Here is a 16114-nt window from a genome sequence, read left to right as displayed (position 1 = left end):
AATAACTCCAGATTTGATGGTTATAAAGCAAGTCAAGTAGAAGAGCTTCCTACTTATTTCTGAATTGTACCCAAAAGACCCGTCTCCTGTACCTAAATGGTTATCACTTCGATTTGTGTGTGAGCTTCAGGGGAACTTTCCTAGACTCAAAAAATTCGTTGTGGGGCCTCCCTGGTGGTGCAGGGGCTAAAGACAGCCCTATCAAGCTACCGCCAGTTACTGCTCCATGAGTTCGATCCCCTCTGGCCAGGGAGATGACCCACATAGCGCAGCATGCTGACTTGCCCACTGCTCCCCTCAGCAGTGTTTTTCAGGTGATCCTCCTGTTCTGCTCCCCTCTCTCTCTGGTGAATTCTCTCACCCCCACTTCTGGCTTGCACACCAGTTCTTGTATGCATAAATAAATCTTTAAAAAATTCATTGTTTAATGGGGACACTCAGAGCACATAGGCTTTACCTTTGCTCTCTTCTTTGATATTTGATTAAAAACCATTAATTTTTAGACAATGAACCAATAGCTTGTGGCGTGGATGCTGTAGGTAGTAAATTCCTCACAGCTGAGTGTGGCTTCAGCTATTTTAGCATAGGGGCCGCCTCTCCGCCCAACTTCCTCTTCCCGAGTGGGATCTGGCGTCTACTCTGAGCTGATGGAGACTTCCTTAGGGTTCAAGAAGCTCTTTCTCCTTTTTTCGATGCTATGGACTTGTACTGGGGACCTGTCAGGTATAGCATTGGACTTGGCACCAGGAGTGATTTAAGGGCCGGAGGACGCTGCTGCGTTTGCATTACTTGAGGTTTTGGTGGCGTTTGCATTACTCGAGGTTTTGGTCAGGTTGGATTCTAGAAAAAACTGAGGCCACAGGCACTGGGGGTTTCTCTGCGATCCTTGGATGCTTGTCCTATTTCTCCTCAGGGATCCTAGTACTGAGACTGAGCATGTGCTCCAACTTGAGAGAGTCTCTCCCCAGCCCCTTTCTTCTGACCCTTTTCAGACCACGGCAGGTTCTTGGGGCTCAGCTCCTTGAAGTAGGTTGAACACAAGGATGTGTAATTTGGTTTATTTTAGCAATGAGAGGATATTTGATGGAATGCCTTCCTCTGCACTGTTTCTGTTCTCTCACTGACACGTGGGTGGAGCCGGCCCAGCTGGCCACTGTAGTAGCATTTGTGCATGAGTGTTTTTGCAAACCTAAGGTGACTCATGAGGTTGCCCGGAGTACAAGCTGAACACCGACTCCCTCTTGCTGGGTCCCCTCACACGGTGTGGCATTTATAGTCTTTTTCACAATTGAAGTGTGATTTTGCATTTCCATGATGGCTTAAGATGTTTAACATCTTTTCATATGTTTACGTGCAATCTATAGATCCTCACCTATGAAAAGATATCAGGTTGACATAGTTTCCATTTGGCTGGTGAGTTTTCAGGGTCCTCTGAAGCCTCTGCTCCTTCCAGCATCCTGAAGGCAGTTGAGAAGGTTTATCTTTAATGATGATCAGAAAGTCATCTTGACTCCTTTTTCACTTGTGTTCTACCCAACCACATGATTTCTAGGTTATTTTAGTTCTATTTTCATGGGTAGCCCAGCTAAAAGACTCTATCAGAAAGTTGTTGCCTTTATCAGATAAGGAAAAGAATTACTACCCACAATGTCATGTTGGAAGGGGAAGGAGAAAGCACTATAGACACTCAATTTCTGTAAAAGCCTGGTTGCCAGGTTTTAGTTTTCTGGGCAAGTGTTTATTGCTACAACGGCCCTCAGTGCCTCCTTTTATATATTATGAAGCTCGAGTCACAGAGTCAAGGAAGGGCTGGCTTAGAAGAGCTTCCCAGGAATAAGGGAGATGGAACGTGCCCTGAGCTTAGCATAAATGCTGCCCTACAAAGATGTTCTCTGATGCAGCTTTACAAAGAAAGACTGGGGAGTTGGCTCATAAGCTCTTCCTGTTGATTTTCATTTATGGGTTCATGAAAGAGGCTCTATCTGTCTAGGTGTTTTCAGAAAACAGAGCAGGATCTGGAGATTATCTTTTGCAGACTTGTTTGCGCTTGTTTTCATAGAGGGAAGATCTTGTCCTCCGTATTAGCTGGTTGTGTAAAAATGATCTGAGCTGCCTTGTGTCATCGCAAAACTAACCTATGCTTCTCTCTTCTAATTCCTAGCCATACAAGTGTACTGCACCGAATGGTGGTTCTTTGCCAAGATTAAACCCACAATATTCAACAATGTGTATATGAACCCCGAAGAAGCGTTTTTAGGAGATAATTGTCCTGTAACCTACCTGATGCCGGGTGTTTACTATGAGTTTTTCTATCATCCTTATGACTGTGGCATCAAACACATAGTAAGGAGAATGTGATTTCATCTAAAGCCCCAGAGTCTACTGTTTTTTGTTTTTTTTTTCCCCAGCAGGTTCACAAACCAGAAGTCACCATGTTTTTATTTGCAATGTGATCAGATTAACTTCCCTTAATGGTCACACTTGGGAATTAAGGAAGGAGATGCTAAAAAAAAAATTCCATTCTTTTTTCTGTGCTGGGTAGTCACTGCAAACTCTAACATTCACCTTGTAGACACAAAACTTATTTAGTGATGGAGAAGTTCAAGTCATTGACAAATTCAGGAGAAGAATATTTTTCATGTATCTCAAGTTAATCAAGTAATTTCCCAAACTAGTCATATATTATACCCACAAAGTTTGACAAACTGCAATCAGAAGGGGGTGACACTGATTAAACAAAGTCTTTGTTTAATAATCTACCAGCCCCAAGTGCCATTCACCAGAAATTGCGGTGGGCCTTAGAGAGTGCACTGAAAGAACAATTAGGCAAACCACTGCCAAAAGTGTAACTGGAATTTGGTTTAATTCAAAAACACTTAGCAGCTAGCCAAACTGGGCTATAACATTATTTTGTTTAGTATCCCACATAAAGTGTTAAGTAATAGAATTTTGTCAGGTCTAGCTAAATGTCACAGATTGGGCTCTATGGAAAGCAAAATATGAGATGGAGTTGTGTATGTGTAGGGTATTCATTACAGAGCAGATGGTTTTATGCCAGTACCATACTGTTTTAATTACAAAAGCTTTTTTGGAGAGTTGAAATTAGGAAGTGTGCTATTTCAGCCTTGTTCTTCTTTCTCAGGATTGCTTGGCTATTTCTGAGGGGTTTTTTGGCAGTTCCATATACAATTTTTAGGATAGTATTTTTCTATTTCAGTGAAAGTACTGTTGGGATTTTAACAGGGATTAAACATTGGTTCTATATCCATATTTTTAACATTGAAAATATGGATGACTTTGGGTAAGGTGGACATTTTCACAATATTAATTCTTCTATTCCACAAACAAAGGATATAATTTCATTGTCTTCATTTTTTTTCAACAGTCTTATAGTTTTCAGTGTATAGATCTTTCACTTCTTTGGTTAAATATATTCCTAAATATTTTGTTTTTGCTGCTATTATGAATGGAATTGTTTCCTTTATTTCTTGTTTAGATATTTCATTGCTAGTATACAGAAAGGCATGTTGGTTCTATATCCTGCAACCTTATTGAATTCATTGATTAGTTCCAACAGTTTTTTGCTTGAGTCTTTGGAATTTTTAAGTTGTATGATTCAACAATTCTACTTCTGGGTATATATCCTAAGGAAATGTAAACAGAAAATTGAAAAGATATCCATACTCCCATTATTTTTTTTTAAAAAATCAGTGTTATCCACAATAGCTACAAAATAGAAACAATTAAAGTAATCAACAGATAACTGGGTAAAGAATTTGTAGTCTATCTATAGCAGAACATTATTTAGTCATGAACGCTTATAAGTAGAATCACTTGGGGTGATACTGCTCAAAGGGCACAGACTTGCAATTAGAAGATAACAAAGTTCTGGGGTTCTTACGTACAGTGTTGTGATTGTAGTTAACACTACAGTCTGACATGCTAGAACATTGCTAAGAGAGTAGATGTAAAGCAGATGTGAGTTAACGCCATGGTGGTAATACTGCAGTGTATAATAGCCACAGACATGTATTGTTCCTTAAACTTGCACACTGCTAAATGCCAATTATTTTTCAATTAAACTAAAAGTATATTTGGGATCATCACCAATGAAAGGGAGAAGTTGACGTGTGATGCGGACCCAAAGCCAGCTTTTACTGATCCTGTTCCCTCCATGAGTCACTGAAGTGGGCAGCCCAGGGAGTGGCCTTGAGGTTTCCGCTCTCTGCAGCTGTGACAATTCCTGACAGGACTGAGAGCAGAAGGCCTTCTGTTGACAGCATTCTAGCAGTTGGGGTAACAGACCCTTTACTGAAGAGGGATCTGGGAAGCTGATTACAGGTCAACTACCACAAGTATTAAGAGCACATTCTCAACTTTGATACAGATTGGGTGGTGGGGGCAGAGGGGAAAGGCAGGGGGAAATATTTATATATTAACTGGAGCATGGGTTGGTGGTGATGGCAGGTGAATTTCATTTTCCCTCTGCTCATCCTTTCAAATGATCTAAAAAGGAGCATGATGGATCTAAAGGCAGCAGAAAGATACGTCTATTTAAAAACATAAATACTGGGCTCTCTGCTGAGAAGCACATGGAAATGTTCTTAGGGGAGCACTTTGCTCCTAAGTGTCTTCCCCTCCTTGGCCTCCTCCACTGCTGCTCTTTCTATTAGGCATTTTGCATAGATGAGAACTTCACTCTTGTTTCTTACCACCATAATCACTGCTTTTTTAAAGAAAGCACAGTGAATTGTGGCGGCAAATTGTTTAATCAAGAGTCATGGTGAAGAGAAAGAGCAACAAGATTGCAATCTGGATTCTAGAGGTCTTGAAATTCGTGCTTTTTGCACCAAGCAACAGTCCATACTCCAGCTGTACCCACGTTTCTCAAAAAGGGGTGTCAACCCGCTTTCATAAATACGAGCCTTGAAGACCCTTTCTCTGTCAACAAACAAGAATGGGTTGCCTTTTATGCACGAACATCGTCTTCTTCGTGTTAACTCGTCTGTCCGCTAAGAAGTGGCTCGTGGCCCATGAACACGTACGGCCTACAGGCATGTCCGTGAGAGTGGCTCTTTGTAGAGAGAATGAAGGTTCCACAAGTTCCTAGTCAATTGTCTTTAAGTTTCCAGAGACGCTTGAAACAAACTTCTATTAAAAAATCGTTTTTTGTCCCTTTAGATTTTCCAGGAGTGTCTTGTGCTGAAAACTAAAATCAAGTATATCTCAAGTAACTCCAACAACCAAGCTGAAATGCCACTGCTGTGTATTATCCGAAGGTAAGTGTGGTTGCGAGGCCTGCTAGACGCTAGGCCCCTGGCTTCGTCTTTACCTTCCAGATAAGAAGCCACACCTGGGAGGTGAAATGGCGTGCTGAGGGGATGGGGGCACAAAACCCTAGTGGGAGGCCAGTCTGCTGGATCTGTACTATTTAAGCATTATCTGTTCTTTAAGCATTACAGTTATCACCTTGGAAAAAATATGTATAAAATATATTTTTCTATAAAAATACCAGGAGTACTGAAAGATGGATTAATGATTGATTGATTGAAGCATCAGGGCTACTTGGAAATCTAGTCAAACTTAACCAGGCAATTACTGTTATTTTCGTTTTATGCTTGAACCTACATTCATGATTCCTAAAGCAGATAAATAAGAAATAAGGTCTCAGGGACACTGAACTCACCAAGAAGTCAAGAGCAGCACTGACCATGCGGGGCTAGAGCTGTGGGGAGGGAGAGGACATAGCACCGAGGGATCCATGGGCTGAGAGACAATTGCTTTTTGTGCCTTATTGATGAAACTTTTGAGAAAGACTAAGGTAATGAGCTTTATATCAGAACAATTTTGATTGGGTCTTAGAAAAATTCTGATATTTGGCAGGATTTTCTTTGGATAATTTCTCCCATTAGGTTTTTCTAGAAAATCTCAAAGGGAGATTTGTTATGCCTCAGGGATTATGGAAAAAATCACACTATGCATCAACAATAATAGATGACAGCTAACATTTATTCACCACTGGCCACATTCTACACTGTTTGAAGCAGGTTACTTGTCTGATGCATTTGTTCCTCAGATTGTTATAGAGCAACCCCGATATTAAACGGGTTCCTGGCTGTGGGTCCTCACCCGCGCGCTTTAAAGGGACTTATGAATACTCTACTACAGACACACGCCAAAGGGTTAATAAAAGGTTTATTTACAAGAGAAAAGGAAATAAGGAAAATGTACAACTCGGGGAGAAAATAGGGAAATAAAGTCTTTAATGCGTCCTACCTGATCCGACGACCTAGAAATCCAAAGTCACTCTCAGAGCTGGCCGGACGCTGCTGCTGGCCAAGAGCCCAAAAATGGAGAGCCCCCAAAGCCCACGTGTCTGCCTTTTGTATCCACCTGGCTGCTTAACCCCACCCTCAGGTCCCTTTGGTGGTGATGGGATTTGGAGTTCCCAGTGTCTTTGGCTTTGACCTGGGGTGGGGGTGGAGTCCACAAAGCCTATATGGAATTTGCTTTGGGACATCCTTTTTCCCCTAACAATTCCCCCCTTTCACTTGTTGCCACCATTTCCATGGTGATGAAGATCGAATATATGGAGGTTGGGATGCAGTATTAGATGAACATTTTGTCAGGTTCCAGTGTGAAAGAAAACCAGTCTCTCCAGGTATTTGTCCATTGTGGAAAGCAAAAAGTCCTCCACTCCAGGAAAAATAGTTCATCAGTTTAAGCCAAAAAAAAAAAATCTGGAGACGTTAGTCAAAACAAGACAGCAGATATGTAAAAATTACAGGAAAAAAAATCTTAAAATGGTTCAACTGATGTAAAAAAAAACCACAAATTTTCTCAACCTTGATCCCAAACGTTTAACAACAAAGCAAAAGTTTGCAAACTAAATCTACTTTTAAACCATTTTTCCTATTTTTGCATAAAATCACAGGGTAGAAATAACTAACAGCAATTTTTAGCTGGCTTTGTTGAAATATTCCATACAGGATCAGAGCGAACCGATGGCATCCAGTCGATGTATGCTTCAGGTATAAAGTTGGTCTCATCAGACTGCACCTGGGCTTTCCTCTTCTCGAGGGTACCAGGGCATTTTCGTTGGCCGGGTTGTCCAGTCCTGCCAATGGAGGCAAGCTTCCTCACCTTCTTTGGAGGTCTCTGGAACCCTACAAACAAGGCAAACAGGTTCTCCTCTTCTTGGTTCAGAGTAGATACTATTTTGCCAACTTACAGGTGGGGAAATTGAGGCACAGGGAAGCTGGTCCAAGATCACTTGCTGGTAGATAGTAGAAGCAGGAAATAAAACGAGAAATTTGGTTTTAAGCCAAATCAGTAGATCTGCTAGGAGGCATTTGGCCGTAAGTTCAGGCTTGTAAACACTATGATCCTAATAGATCTTAAACCTCATGTGATATTTCTCTATTCTTTCACTATAGTCAACACCCTTTTATAAATGATTTTAAAAGAAGAGGTCATGACAACAGCAGCAAAATGGAATTGGAAGTAACCATGAAAATGCATATTGCAAGTGAAGACACGAAAGTTGCTTCTGCAATGCAGCCATGGTAAGGACCTGCAGAGCTGAGCTCATTCAGCCAGGTTGTAGAGGAGAGTCTGTATAATAGGACAGGATGTGTGTGTGTGTGTGTGTGTGTGTATGTATGTATGTGAAGGTGCATTGCATTTGAGGAGCTTTGTACACAGAATGACACACATTCTTGTGTTTGTTCAAGGCATCGTCAATCTTGGAGGTTTTGTTACTCAGGCACTAACTGGTGGGTATTTGATATAAATGAGAGCAAGCCCTCTTGGGCATCATATAAAATTCCATGATCAGCACAGAGGTGAAAGTCTATCAAGTTCAATATCAACACTGTTCTGTGACTTGAAAAAAAGTGAGTGTCAAACAAAACAGCTCACAGCAGGGGAGTTTTAGCTGTTGACAGCCCCTGGGGAAGTGAATCAGCCGGGCCATAATGCTTGGTTGCAATTTCTTCCAGGAAGGGAAACATGCTTGTAAGTCAGTGCAGTTCTTCATTCCTGAGTCAAGTACCAAGGGATGTTCTATATAAAAAAAAATCTGCATGTATGTTACTCTTTTGATTATTAACGAAGAGATAGAGATATGTTTGATGGAGTGCACCGGCATAGTCTTAGCACATTTGGGATGTGTTTCATAGCTGAAAGATGCCAAAGTCTCCTTACTTATACATACACTGTACTCGAATCACCATACCTCTGAGGATATGATCTCAGGGATAAAACATTTCAAGTTCTCTTCCCTCACCCCCACCCTCTCCACATGCACATAAATTGCTTTACTTATGGACAACATGTTCTTAGAAATAGATAACTAATATTTATATTGGGGCTTATTGTTTTTTTCACTGTCTTTTCAGGGAGAATCCAAATGATACTTGTGTAGCAAATGATGTACCTTTAATAACAAAGAAGTTCAGTTTGACGATTTACATGCCGTTCAGAGACAAACTCATGCCGTTCAGAGACAAACTCTAAAATGACTGCTCAGGACTTAAGATTTAATGTGCTATTTTATAGAAATCGGAGAAGCTGGCAGAGAACTTAAGGATTCTCTAATTCGCTTCCATTTAAAAGAACGAATTTGCAATTTTAAATAAAATGGCATGTTGCCTGCTTATCTTATTTCCCTTTTCAAAAATGGGCTGATCCTGCTTTTAACTTTATGATGACTGATTTATGAATAAAGTGTGTCCTCACAATGCTGTCGCTAATTCCTGAAGGACTGAAGGTGTCGTTTTAAGCTTCAGTGTCACTATAAAGGGTTTTCCAAGGATAAAATTCCCAACCCTGCCCTGCACGGTGATGGGCTCATGTCTTAGCTCATGTTTAGTCGTGGTTGCGCTGAGTGATGGCGCTTCTTCATTTAACCCACAAACACGTCCTCATGCCGTGTACATTTTAGGAGGAGGAGACTGAATATTTTTTAAAAAGATAAATTCTACAGTATCCCGGGAAGAGGTGAATACCACTAAAGAAAAATAGAGCAGGAAAGGAAGACCTGTTTGGGTGAGGTTGCTGTGTAAACACAGCATCAGGGAAGCCTGGAGGGCAGATGGCTTGCAAAGGGCTGAGAACCAGGGAGTGGGGAGGGGGGGTGGGAGATGACTCAGGACTACCAGGACCCCTGCTGCAAAGTCCCAAGGGGAGGGCAGGCCCAGAGGCGCTCAGAGCAGGAAGGTGGTGTAGCCCAGGTGAAAACAGAAACAATGGGAGTGGGGTGGGTCATGTAGTTTCCCCAAGTTGATAAGACAAACCTGGTTTTTATTTGAAACAGGGCGGGAAACACTGGAAAGTTATTGTCTGACTCGGGGTGTTTCCCAGGGTTACCCTGGCTGCTGGAGGAGAACAGACAGGAGGTAGCGGAGGCTTGAGCAGAGAGCCCCTGAGGTCTGGGCTACCTGTGAGGGGTGATGGCTGCACAGTAGACGCCCGGCTCAGGCTGGTGGGCGATCTTCAGGGGCACAGTGAAGGGAAAGATGCCATGTAGGGTAAATAAAAAGTATCAGGCTTTTCTGCCCTCCTGCCATTAGGATTGGTGATGGATCCCTGCAGTCCTGAATGCATGCCTAATGGCGGGCACCTGGAGTGAGGTGTGGGCATACGTAAGTGGGTACACCTGGGCTGAGAGACTGGGCTTATAAGGGCTGTGTCACAGGGACACCAGCAGAACCACGAGAGAAGCAGAGAGCCCAGAAAGAGTGAAGACTTGCTGGGGCTGGGAGGCTGGACTGCCAATTCAGGCCTGCCAGCCTCCTGGCCTCCCAGTACCCCTGCCAGTGCTACCGAACGCCGCCAGCCGTGTACTAGTAAATCCCAATAGAAGCCTGCAAAATCCACCAAGGGCTCCAGGACTCCTCTTTCACCCGTCTGCTCGGATCATAGAGATCCTGCACTGTCCCTTCCTGCCTGTTACATGCCACAACTGGGGTGGAGGTGGGGATGTGTGTGCCAAATGTTCTACAGTGCATAAGAGTCCCCCTGTCCCCCAACAAAGAACTATCTGGCCCCAAATGTCAATAGTGTTGAGGTCAAGAACCCCGCATTAGATGTTGCCATGGAATAAATCAATGTGGTTAGAGGTTCTGGACACACGCACACTCACATGGGAAGGATTCCCATACATTGGATATAGGCATGAAAGAAGAATCTAGGCTTTATGATTTTCAAGCTACTGTAAAGCGGAGGTTGCCACCCATTCGGATAGGAACGCCAGAGGTCCAGGTTCAGGAACCCTGTTTTGAAAATATCAAGTTTAAGATGTTGTAGGGCCCGTCAGAAAACGTGGTTTTCTCGAAATGCTTCCACCCTCCCCACCCCTGTGACCTGCCTGCACAGGGAGACATACTTCTGTGAACCAGGCCTAAACTTGGTCCTGCGCCTGCTTTGTCTATAAATCATGTAAAAGGTAATAGGACTCCTTCGGGGCCTCTCACTGCCGCTGTTCGATGCAGCTGCCGTTGCTACCTGTGTATCTCCTGCTGCCTCATAATAAAGACTTGTGCCTGCTCCCCATGTATGCGCTTCATGACCTACTTTCTTGTCTACAGCCATAGAGAACCCAGCAAGCTTGTAGCGGAGGCCCCATACCACATAACCCGGCAACTCGGCTTTTAGGGGTCTGCCCGAAGGATGCAAAAACACTCCTTTGAAGGAAAACCTGCACGCCTGCGTTCACTGCAGCATTACTTACAATACGCAGCTGTGGAGGCAACCTAAGTACCCAAAAGAGATAGGCAAATCAGTAAGATGTAGAGTGTGTGTGTGTGTGTGTGTGTGTGTGTGTATAAATATATATATATATACACTAAAGTACACATATGTGTACACACACACAGAATGGAATACTACTCAGCTATCAAAAAGATAAACTCTTGCCATTTGTGGCAACTTGGATGGAGCTGGAGAGGACCATGCTAAGTGAAATAAATCAGAGGGAGAAAGAAAAATACCAGATGGTGTCACTTACAGGTGGAATCTAGAAAAACCAAAGGGTCCGGTAAATCCGAAGTAAGAACTAACCCTACAAAGCTAACTATAGAACTGAGGCTCCCAGAGCGGGAGGGAAGGTGGGGGGAGAGCACAAGGACTGTGGTGAGCCGTGTGGAGGTGGGCGTGGTATGGTGACACCACCACTGCGGGGAGAGCCTGTACTTCTAATACACAATGGTATAAACCAATGTGACCTCAAAAACTAAAAATATCATCATAAATGGGCATTTGGAGGCATAAGGCACAGCTGGGATCAGCCATAACCAAGACACTAAACAATTTCAAAATCTTTAAAACCTCTCTAAGAAGCAGAGTTAATTTTATTTGCTCATTTACTTGATCATTTCTTATAAGATGTAATTTCAGAGTTTATCATTTAACTACTGCAGGGCAATAAGTTATCCCAAAAGTTAGTGACTTAAAATGACAGCAATTTCTATTTCTCATGATTCTGTAGATCGGCCAGGCTTTCCGTTGCTGGTTTCTCATTAGCTCAGTCGATGGCTGAATTAGTTATGTATAATAATTTCAACTTTGAGGCAGGAAATCAGTGGTGCTGAGGACTTTGGTTGTGTTCCAGAAGGGTGGAGCATCACCTGCAGCTGAGGAGACGAGAGTTCATAACACCTGGGAGACCACCCCGCTTCCTGTTTTCTCTGCCCTCCTGGCTTGAGGCCTGAAGCCATGAGAGTCTCGGGCACGTTAGGTGGGCTCCTGATGCTCCTTGTGTTGACGGAAGGTTTTGAGGATGGTAAGAAGAGGGGATACTAGAGGGTGGCATTTTGAGGAGCAGGTGTGCTTTTGTACATATTGAGCTTGGGGGGTTTGTGCTGTGTAATTTTGCGGTCACCTGTGAGTAGTTAATGAGGGCCACTTCCCACAGGATGCCCAATTTCATCCCAAGCATCTCCACACCGTACTTCCTTTGGAATCCACAATCAAATGATCTAAAAAATACTTTTTTTAAAAAAAGATGTTATTTATTTTTGTGTAGAGGAAGCTTTTGTCCACATTCAGATAAAGAAATTAAGCAACACAGACTTTAACGAACTTCCCCGAGATCTGAGTGGAAAACACAGAAGTAAATCCAGCCATATTCACACGCAAATTGAGATTCAGGTCAACTTCTGCGCAGTCGTTTGAGCACAGACATGGCCACTGACATTCCTTTTGTCTCCTCAGTGTTTATAACGTGTAGTGAATACTGGCTGGAAGTCAGAGTGAGACGCAGGCCCTACTCGCAGTACCAGCAGCCCCAGCCTCACGAGCTCCATCTCGGGACTGGCTGCCCGGTGACTGGAAGGCGGCTGGATTTCCTGGAGTTCCATTATCCTCTCTCTTCCTGTGGAATCAAAACTCAGGTAACAACCATTATCATTTCAACAAATAATATGTTCTTGGTCCTAGTGTTTAATTACCTGGGACTCCAGAACCTGGGCCAGCATACTCCCATTTACACAAAATCCAGGTCAAGCTGAATGTCATTACTATGGAGTAGTGTCCCATGTAACTTGCTCAACCCTATAGATTTTTACCAGGCCCATTTTGTGAATTAAAAAACTCAGGTTGGGCCTCCCTGGGGGCGCAGGCAGTTGAGTGCTGCACCGTGAAGCTGTCCGCAGCCTCTGCAGCACGGGTTTGATTCCCGACCGGCCAGGGAGAAACCCACATGGCGCCACAGACCTCTCCTGTCTTGCCCGCTTCTCCCCTTAGCAGTGTTTTCTGTTGTCTGCCTGTCCTGCTCCCCGCTCTGTCTCTGGAGAATTCTCTCACCCTCCCGCACCTCTGGCCTGTACCCCAGTTCTTGTGTAAATAAATAAATCTTTTAAAAAAGCATAATTTAAATGTAAATACCTTTATAAAAAAATAAAAGTAATGGCTTATATTTGGCTCAGCTACTATGGCCTTGGGGCCAAGTCCAGCCAGTGCTTTTGTTCCATTAACACCATTTACAATCACATTCCCTTGGTGTGGTCTGTGACTGCTTTTCTGAGTTACTGGCACAGACTGACCCACAGTCCAGGCTGCCTAAATCAGACCCTGACCCCCAAACAGCTGAGGTGACTTGAAACTGCCTGCAGATGCAAGCGCCAAACCAGCACCAGGCCAGGAGCTAGTGACGGGGTCTTTTCTAAGAACAAACTTTGTCACATAATCCTGCTATTCCACTCCATCCATTCTATTCATATCTATTTTACATATTGATGTTGAAGCGATGATTGACATGTTTTTCTATTCTTGTTTGTGGTCCTCAGACATCGTTGAAATAACGAATGGCAAATTCTCTCTCTTTAGGAGCGCCCTTGGGGTCTACTCATTGAAAGTTACATCACTTACGAACCAGTGAACTCAGCTGTCAGAGGTTACCTCCCAATATCATGCTATATTCAAAAGTAAGTGTCCACGGCCCCTGCGGTTGAGGTCCTCTCCCCTATCTTGGGCTTCCAGGTATTCTGAGGAGAGCTAGACTGTCGGGCAAGCTGATGTTGAGCAATTGGCTCAATTTGATTGGCAGTGTTGTGGTCAGTCATGGGACTAGATCTACAAAGTCCATTTTCTGAATGAGTAAATGCGTCTTCACTGGTCCCTGAAAGTGTGGGGGGGCAGAAGTCAGGTTTCTTATTCCACATCCCACATTCTGCATTTAGTCAAAGGTTACCTTTGTGAATATGTCGAGCTGTGGGTTGTCTTCCACAAGTGCTCAGGTACTGGAATGGGATGAGTCACTGTGAATGATCGCTGCTGAAAGTTGGGGGGCATAAGAACAAGCGGTTCCGAGTTATGCCACACAGCTTGGTGCTGTCTGCTGCTCACTTCCTTAAGCAAGACTCAGCAGTTAACGACATAGAGTCTAGTTAATTCTAAGACTCAAGAAACAGAAGATCTAAGAAGATTCTTTGCTGGTAAACTTCCTTTCTCTTACCCATTTTCTCTACCTAGAAGCTTCCACCTGCCCTGTCCCAGCACCTGTTAAGGACTCTATTAAATTCTTGTGGGAACTGTACCACCTGTTCTTAGTTGATTGGGTCAGAAATGGGGATAATGGAAGAGATTAAAAATCACAGCATATCTCCCAAATTTTCACTCAGACTGTCAGTCTGGTGATTTACTCTGTGAGATGAAAAAATCAAATTGAGGCGAAGGGACGTTTTATTTAATGTTTTTTTTTAAGAATTCTGAAAAATACTGAATGATTTCATTTATATGTAGACTATAAAGAAAGCAAAAGAATAGACAAAACTAAACCAAAACAAACCCTAGAACTTTGTGGAATTGAGGCAACCTGGGGGAGGGGAGGGTGGAGAGCAACGCGGGGCTCAGGGACGGTGGTGGAGGATACGGGTGCTCTGGGGGTGGGTGTAGTCCGGGGACATCCACCCAGAGAGATGGGATTGTCTCTCCTTAATTCATTCCAGTTGTAAAACATTACCTCAATAAAATCACACAATTTAATAATTTTTTCTTCTATCAAATATAATCCATTATTGCCTAAATTTCTTGATTTGGCATTCTATTATAATCTAACCAGATTCATCTAATTAATTTCTTTCCCCACACCACAGGCACTTCTTCACCTCCCCAAATAGTATATATAATAGACTACACACACACACACAATCTTTTTGACCCTTGTTTTCAGAAAGTCCGTTTTCACCTTTGTACAAAAAGAGGTAAAGAACAACAATAATACATCTGGGAAACATCCCAAGAATCAGAAGAAGAAAACCAAACCTGGTCATCAGTCGAAACCTTTGGGACCCATCCAGGAATGTGTTCTGGGTGAGTTCTGGCTCAGGGCTGGACATGTCCCCGTGTGTGATAGAAAGGCAAGAATTCAGCCAGCTGTGCCCCGTAACTCCAGGTTAGGATTATCACAGCCACGATTCTCAAGGTGAATAAGATCACCCGCCTAAGCATCCATCACTATTCTCATACAGAAAGGCTCTGGTTTTGAGTCATAACATCAATAACTATTTTGTCTTATTCATTCTTCACCAATTTTGCTTCAGCCCAAAGAAAAATCTTTGGCTATATCATACCTGTAGATGGGACTGGAATTCAAATGTACATTCATGTGACCCTTAGCTTTTTGTTCCAGAAGAATGAAATGTCAACAAGAGAAAGTCCTTCTTATGTGGACCCTAAAAAGTGGCCTCTAGTCTTTGGGCTTCCATATCCCAAAGGACACAGGGATATCAACTGATATGCAGAGATAGTGATAGAGATATGGTTCTTAAGTTATAGTTAATAAACATTTTATTAATAAGGCATGATAGCTGCTACACTTAATTCATATTGTAATGGGTTCCCGGGTTTTCGCTGAGCCCAGTGGCTCCTCAGTTATGTAAGCGTTTCCATCAATGCTATTATATATCTGACTGTTCTTTTCCCCTTTCATTCCAGGAGTTATTTTTTTCCTGCTGGAACACATACATTTTATGCTTCCTTGTTAAGTGTAGTGTTTTACCTATAAATTCGGGGTGATCAGGCAAGCTACTGATCTGCACTGTGACTGGCTCAAGATGGCATCACCTTCAGATACCAAACTGTTGCCTACCAATATCATCTTTTACCTGTTTAAATGATATTTTTTTAAATGAACTTGCTTCGTTGTCTACATTTATAGACTCTTTGGGTCAGGCCAAAAGGAACTCCCCCATATTTTAAATTTGCAATAAAGACATATTTTTAAAGAAAATCTTGTTAAATTTTGCTCATATAAAATGGCTAGTATTTTGGGGGAAAATTCTACTTGATGCCACAGTAAGACTTTAGATGAGATACAAAGTACACTAACTCTTAAGGAAAACATTGATTTATTAGGCCATGAGTAATTTAATTCTATTTACCATCATTAAAAAAACATACCAGGAAGAGTTAAGATTACCTACAGTATGGTAGAGGATCATGGAGACTTAGAGTGAGGAAGTTAAGGATGAAGGCAGCACAAGACTAGAAACTGGAGGTGGGGGTAGAAATGATTAACATAGTTGTGAAACCAGCTACAGAAACAAATCCTTCCGTGCAGACCGGAGGTGGGATATGGAGATGGAGGCCATGGTAGAGAATCCCTGGTCCTTAC

The sequence above is a fragment of the Talpa europaea genome (genome assembly GCF_964194135.1).
Source record: "Talpa europaea genome assembly, chromosome: 1".
Taxonomy (NCBI): Eukaryota; Metazoa; Chordata; class Mammalia; order Eulipotyphla; family Talpidae; genus Talpa; species Talpa europaea.
This window is presented reverse-complemented; position numbering follows the sequence as displayed.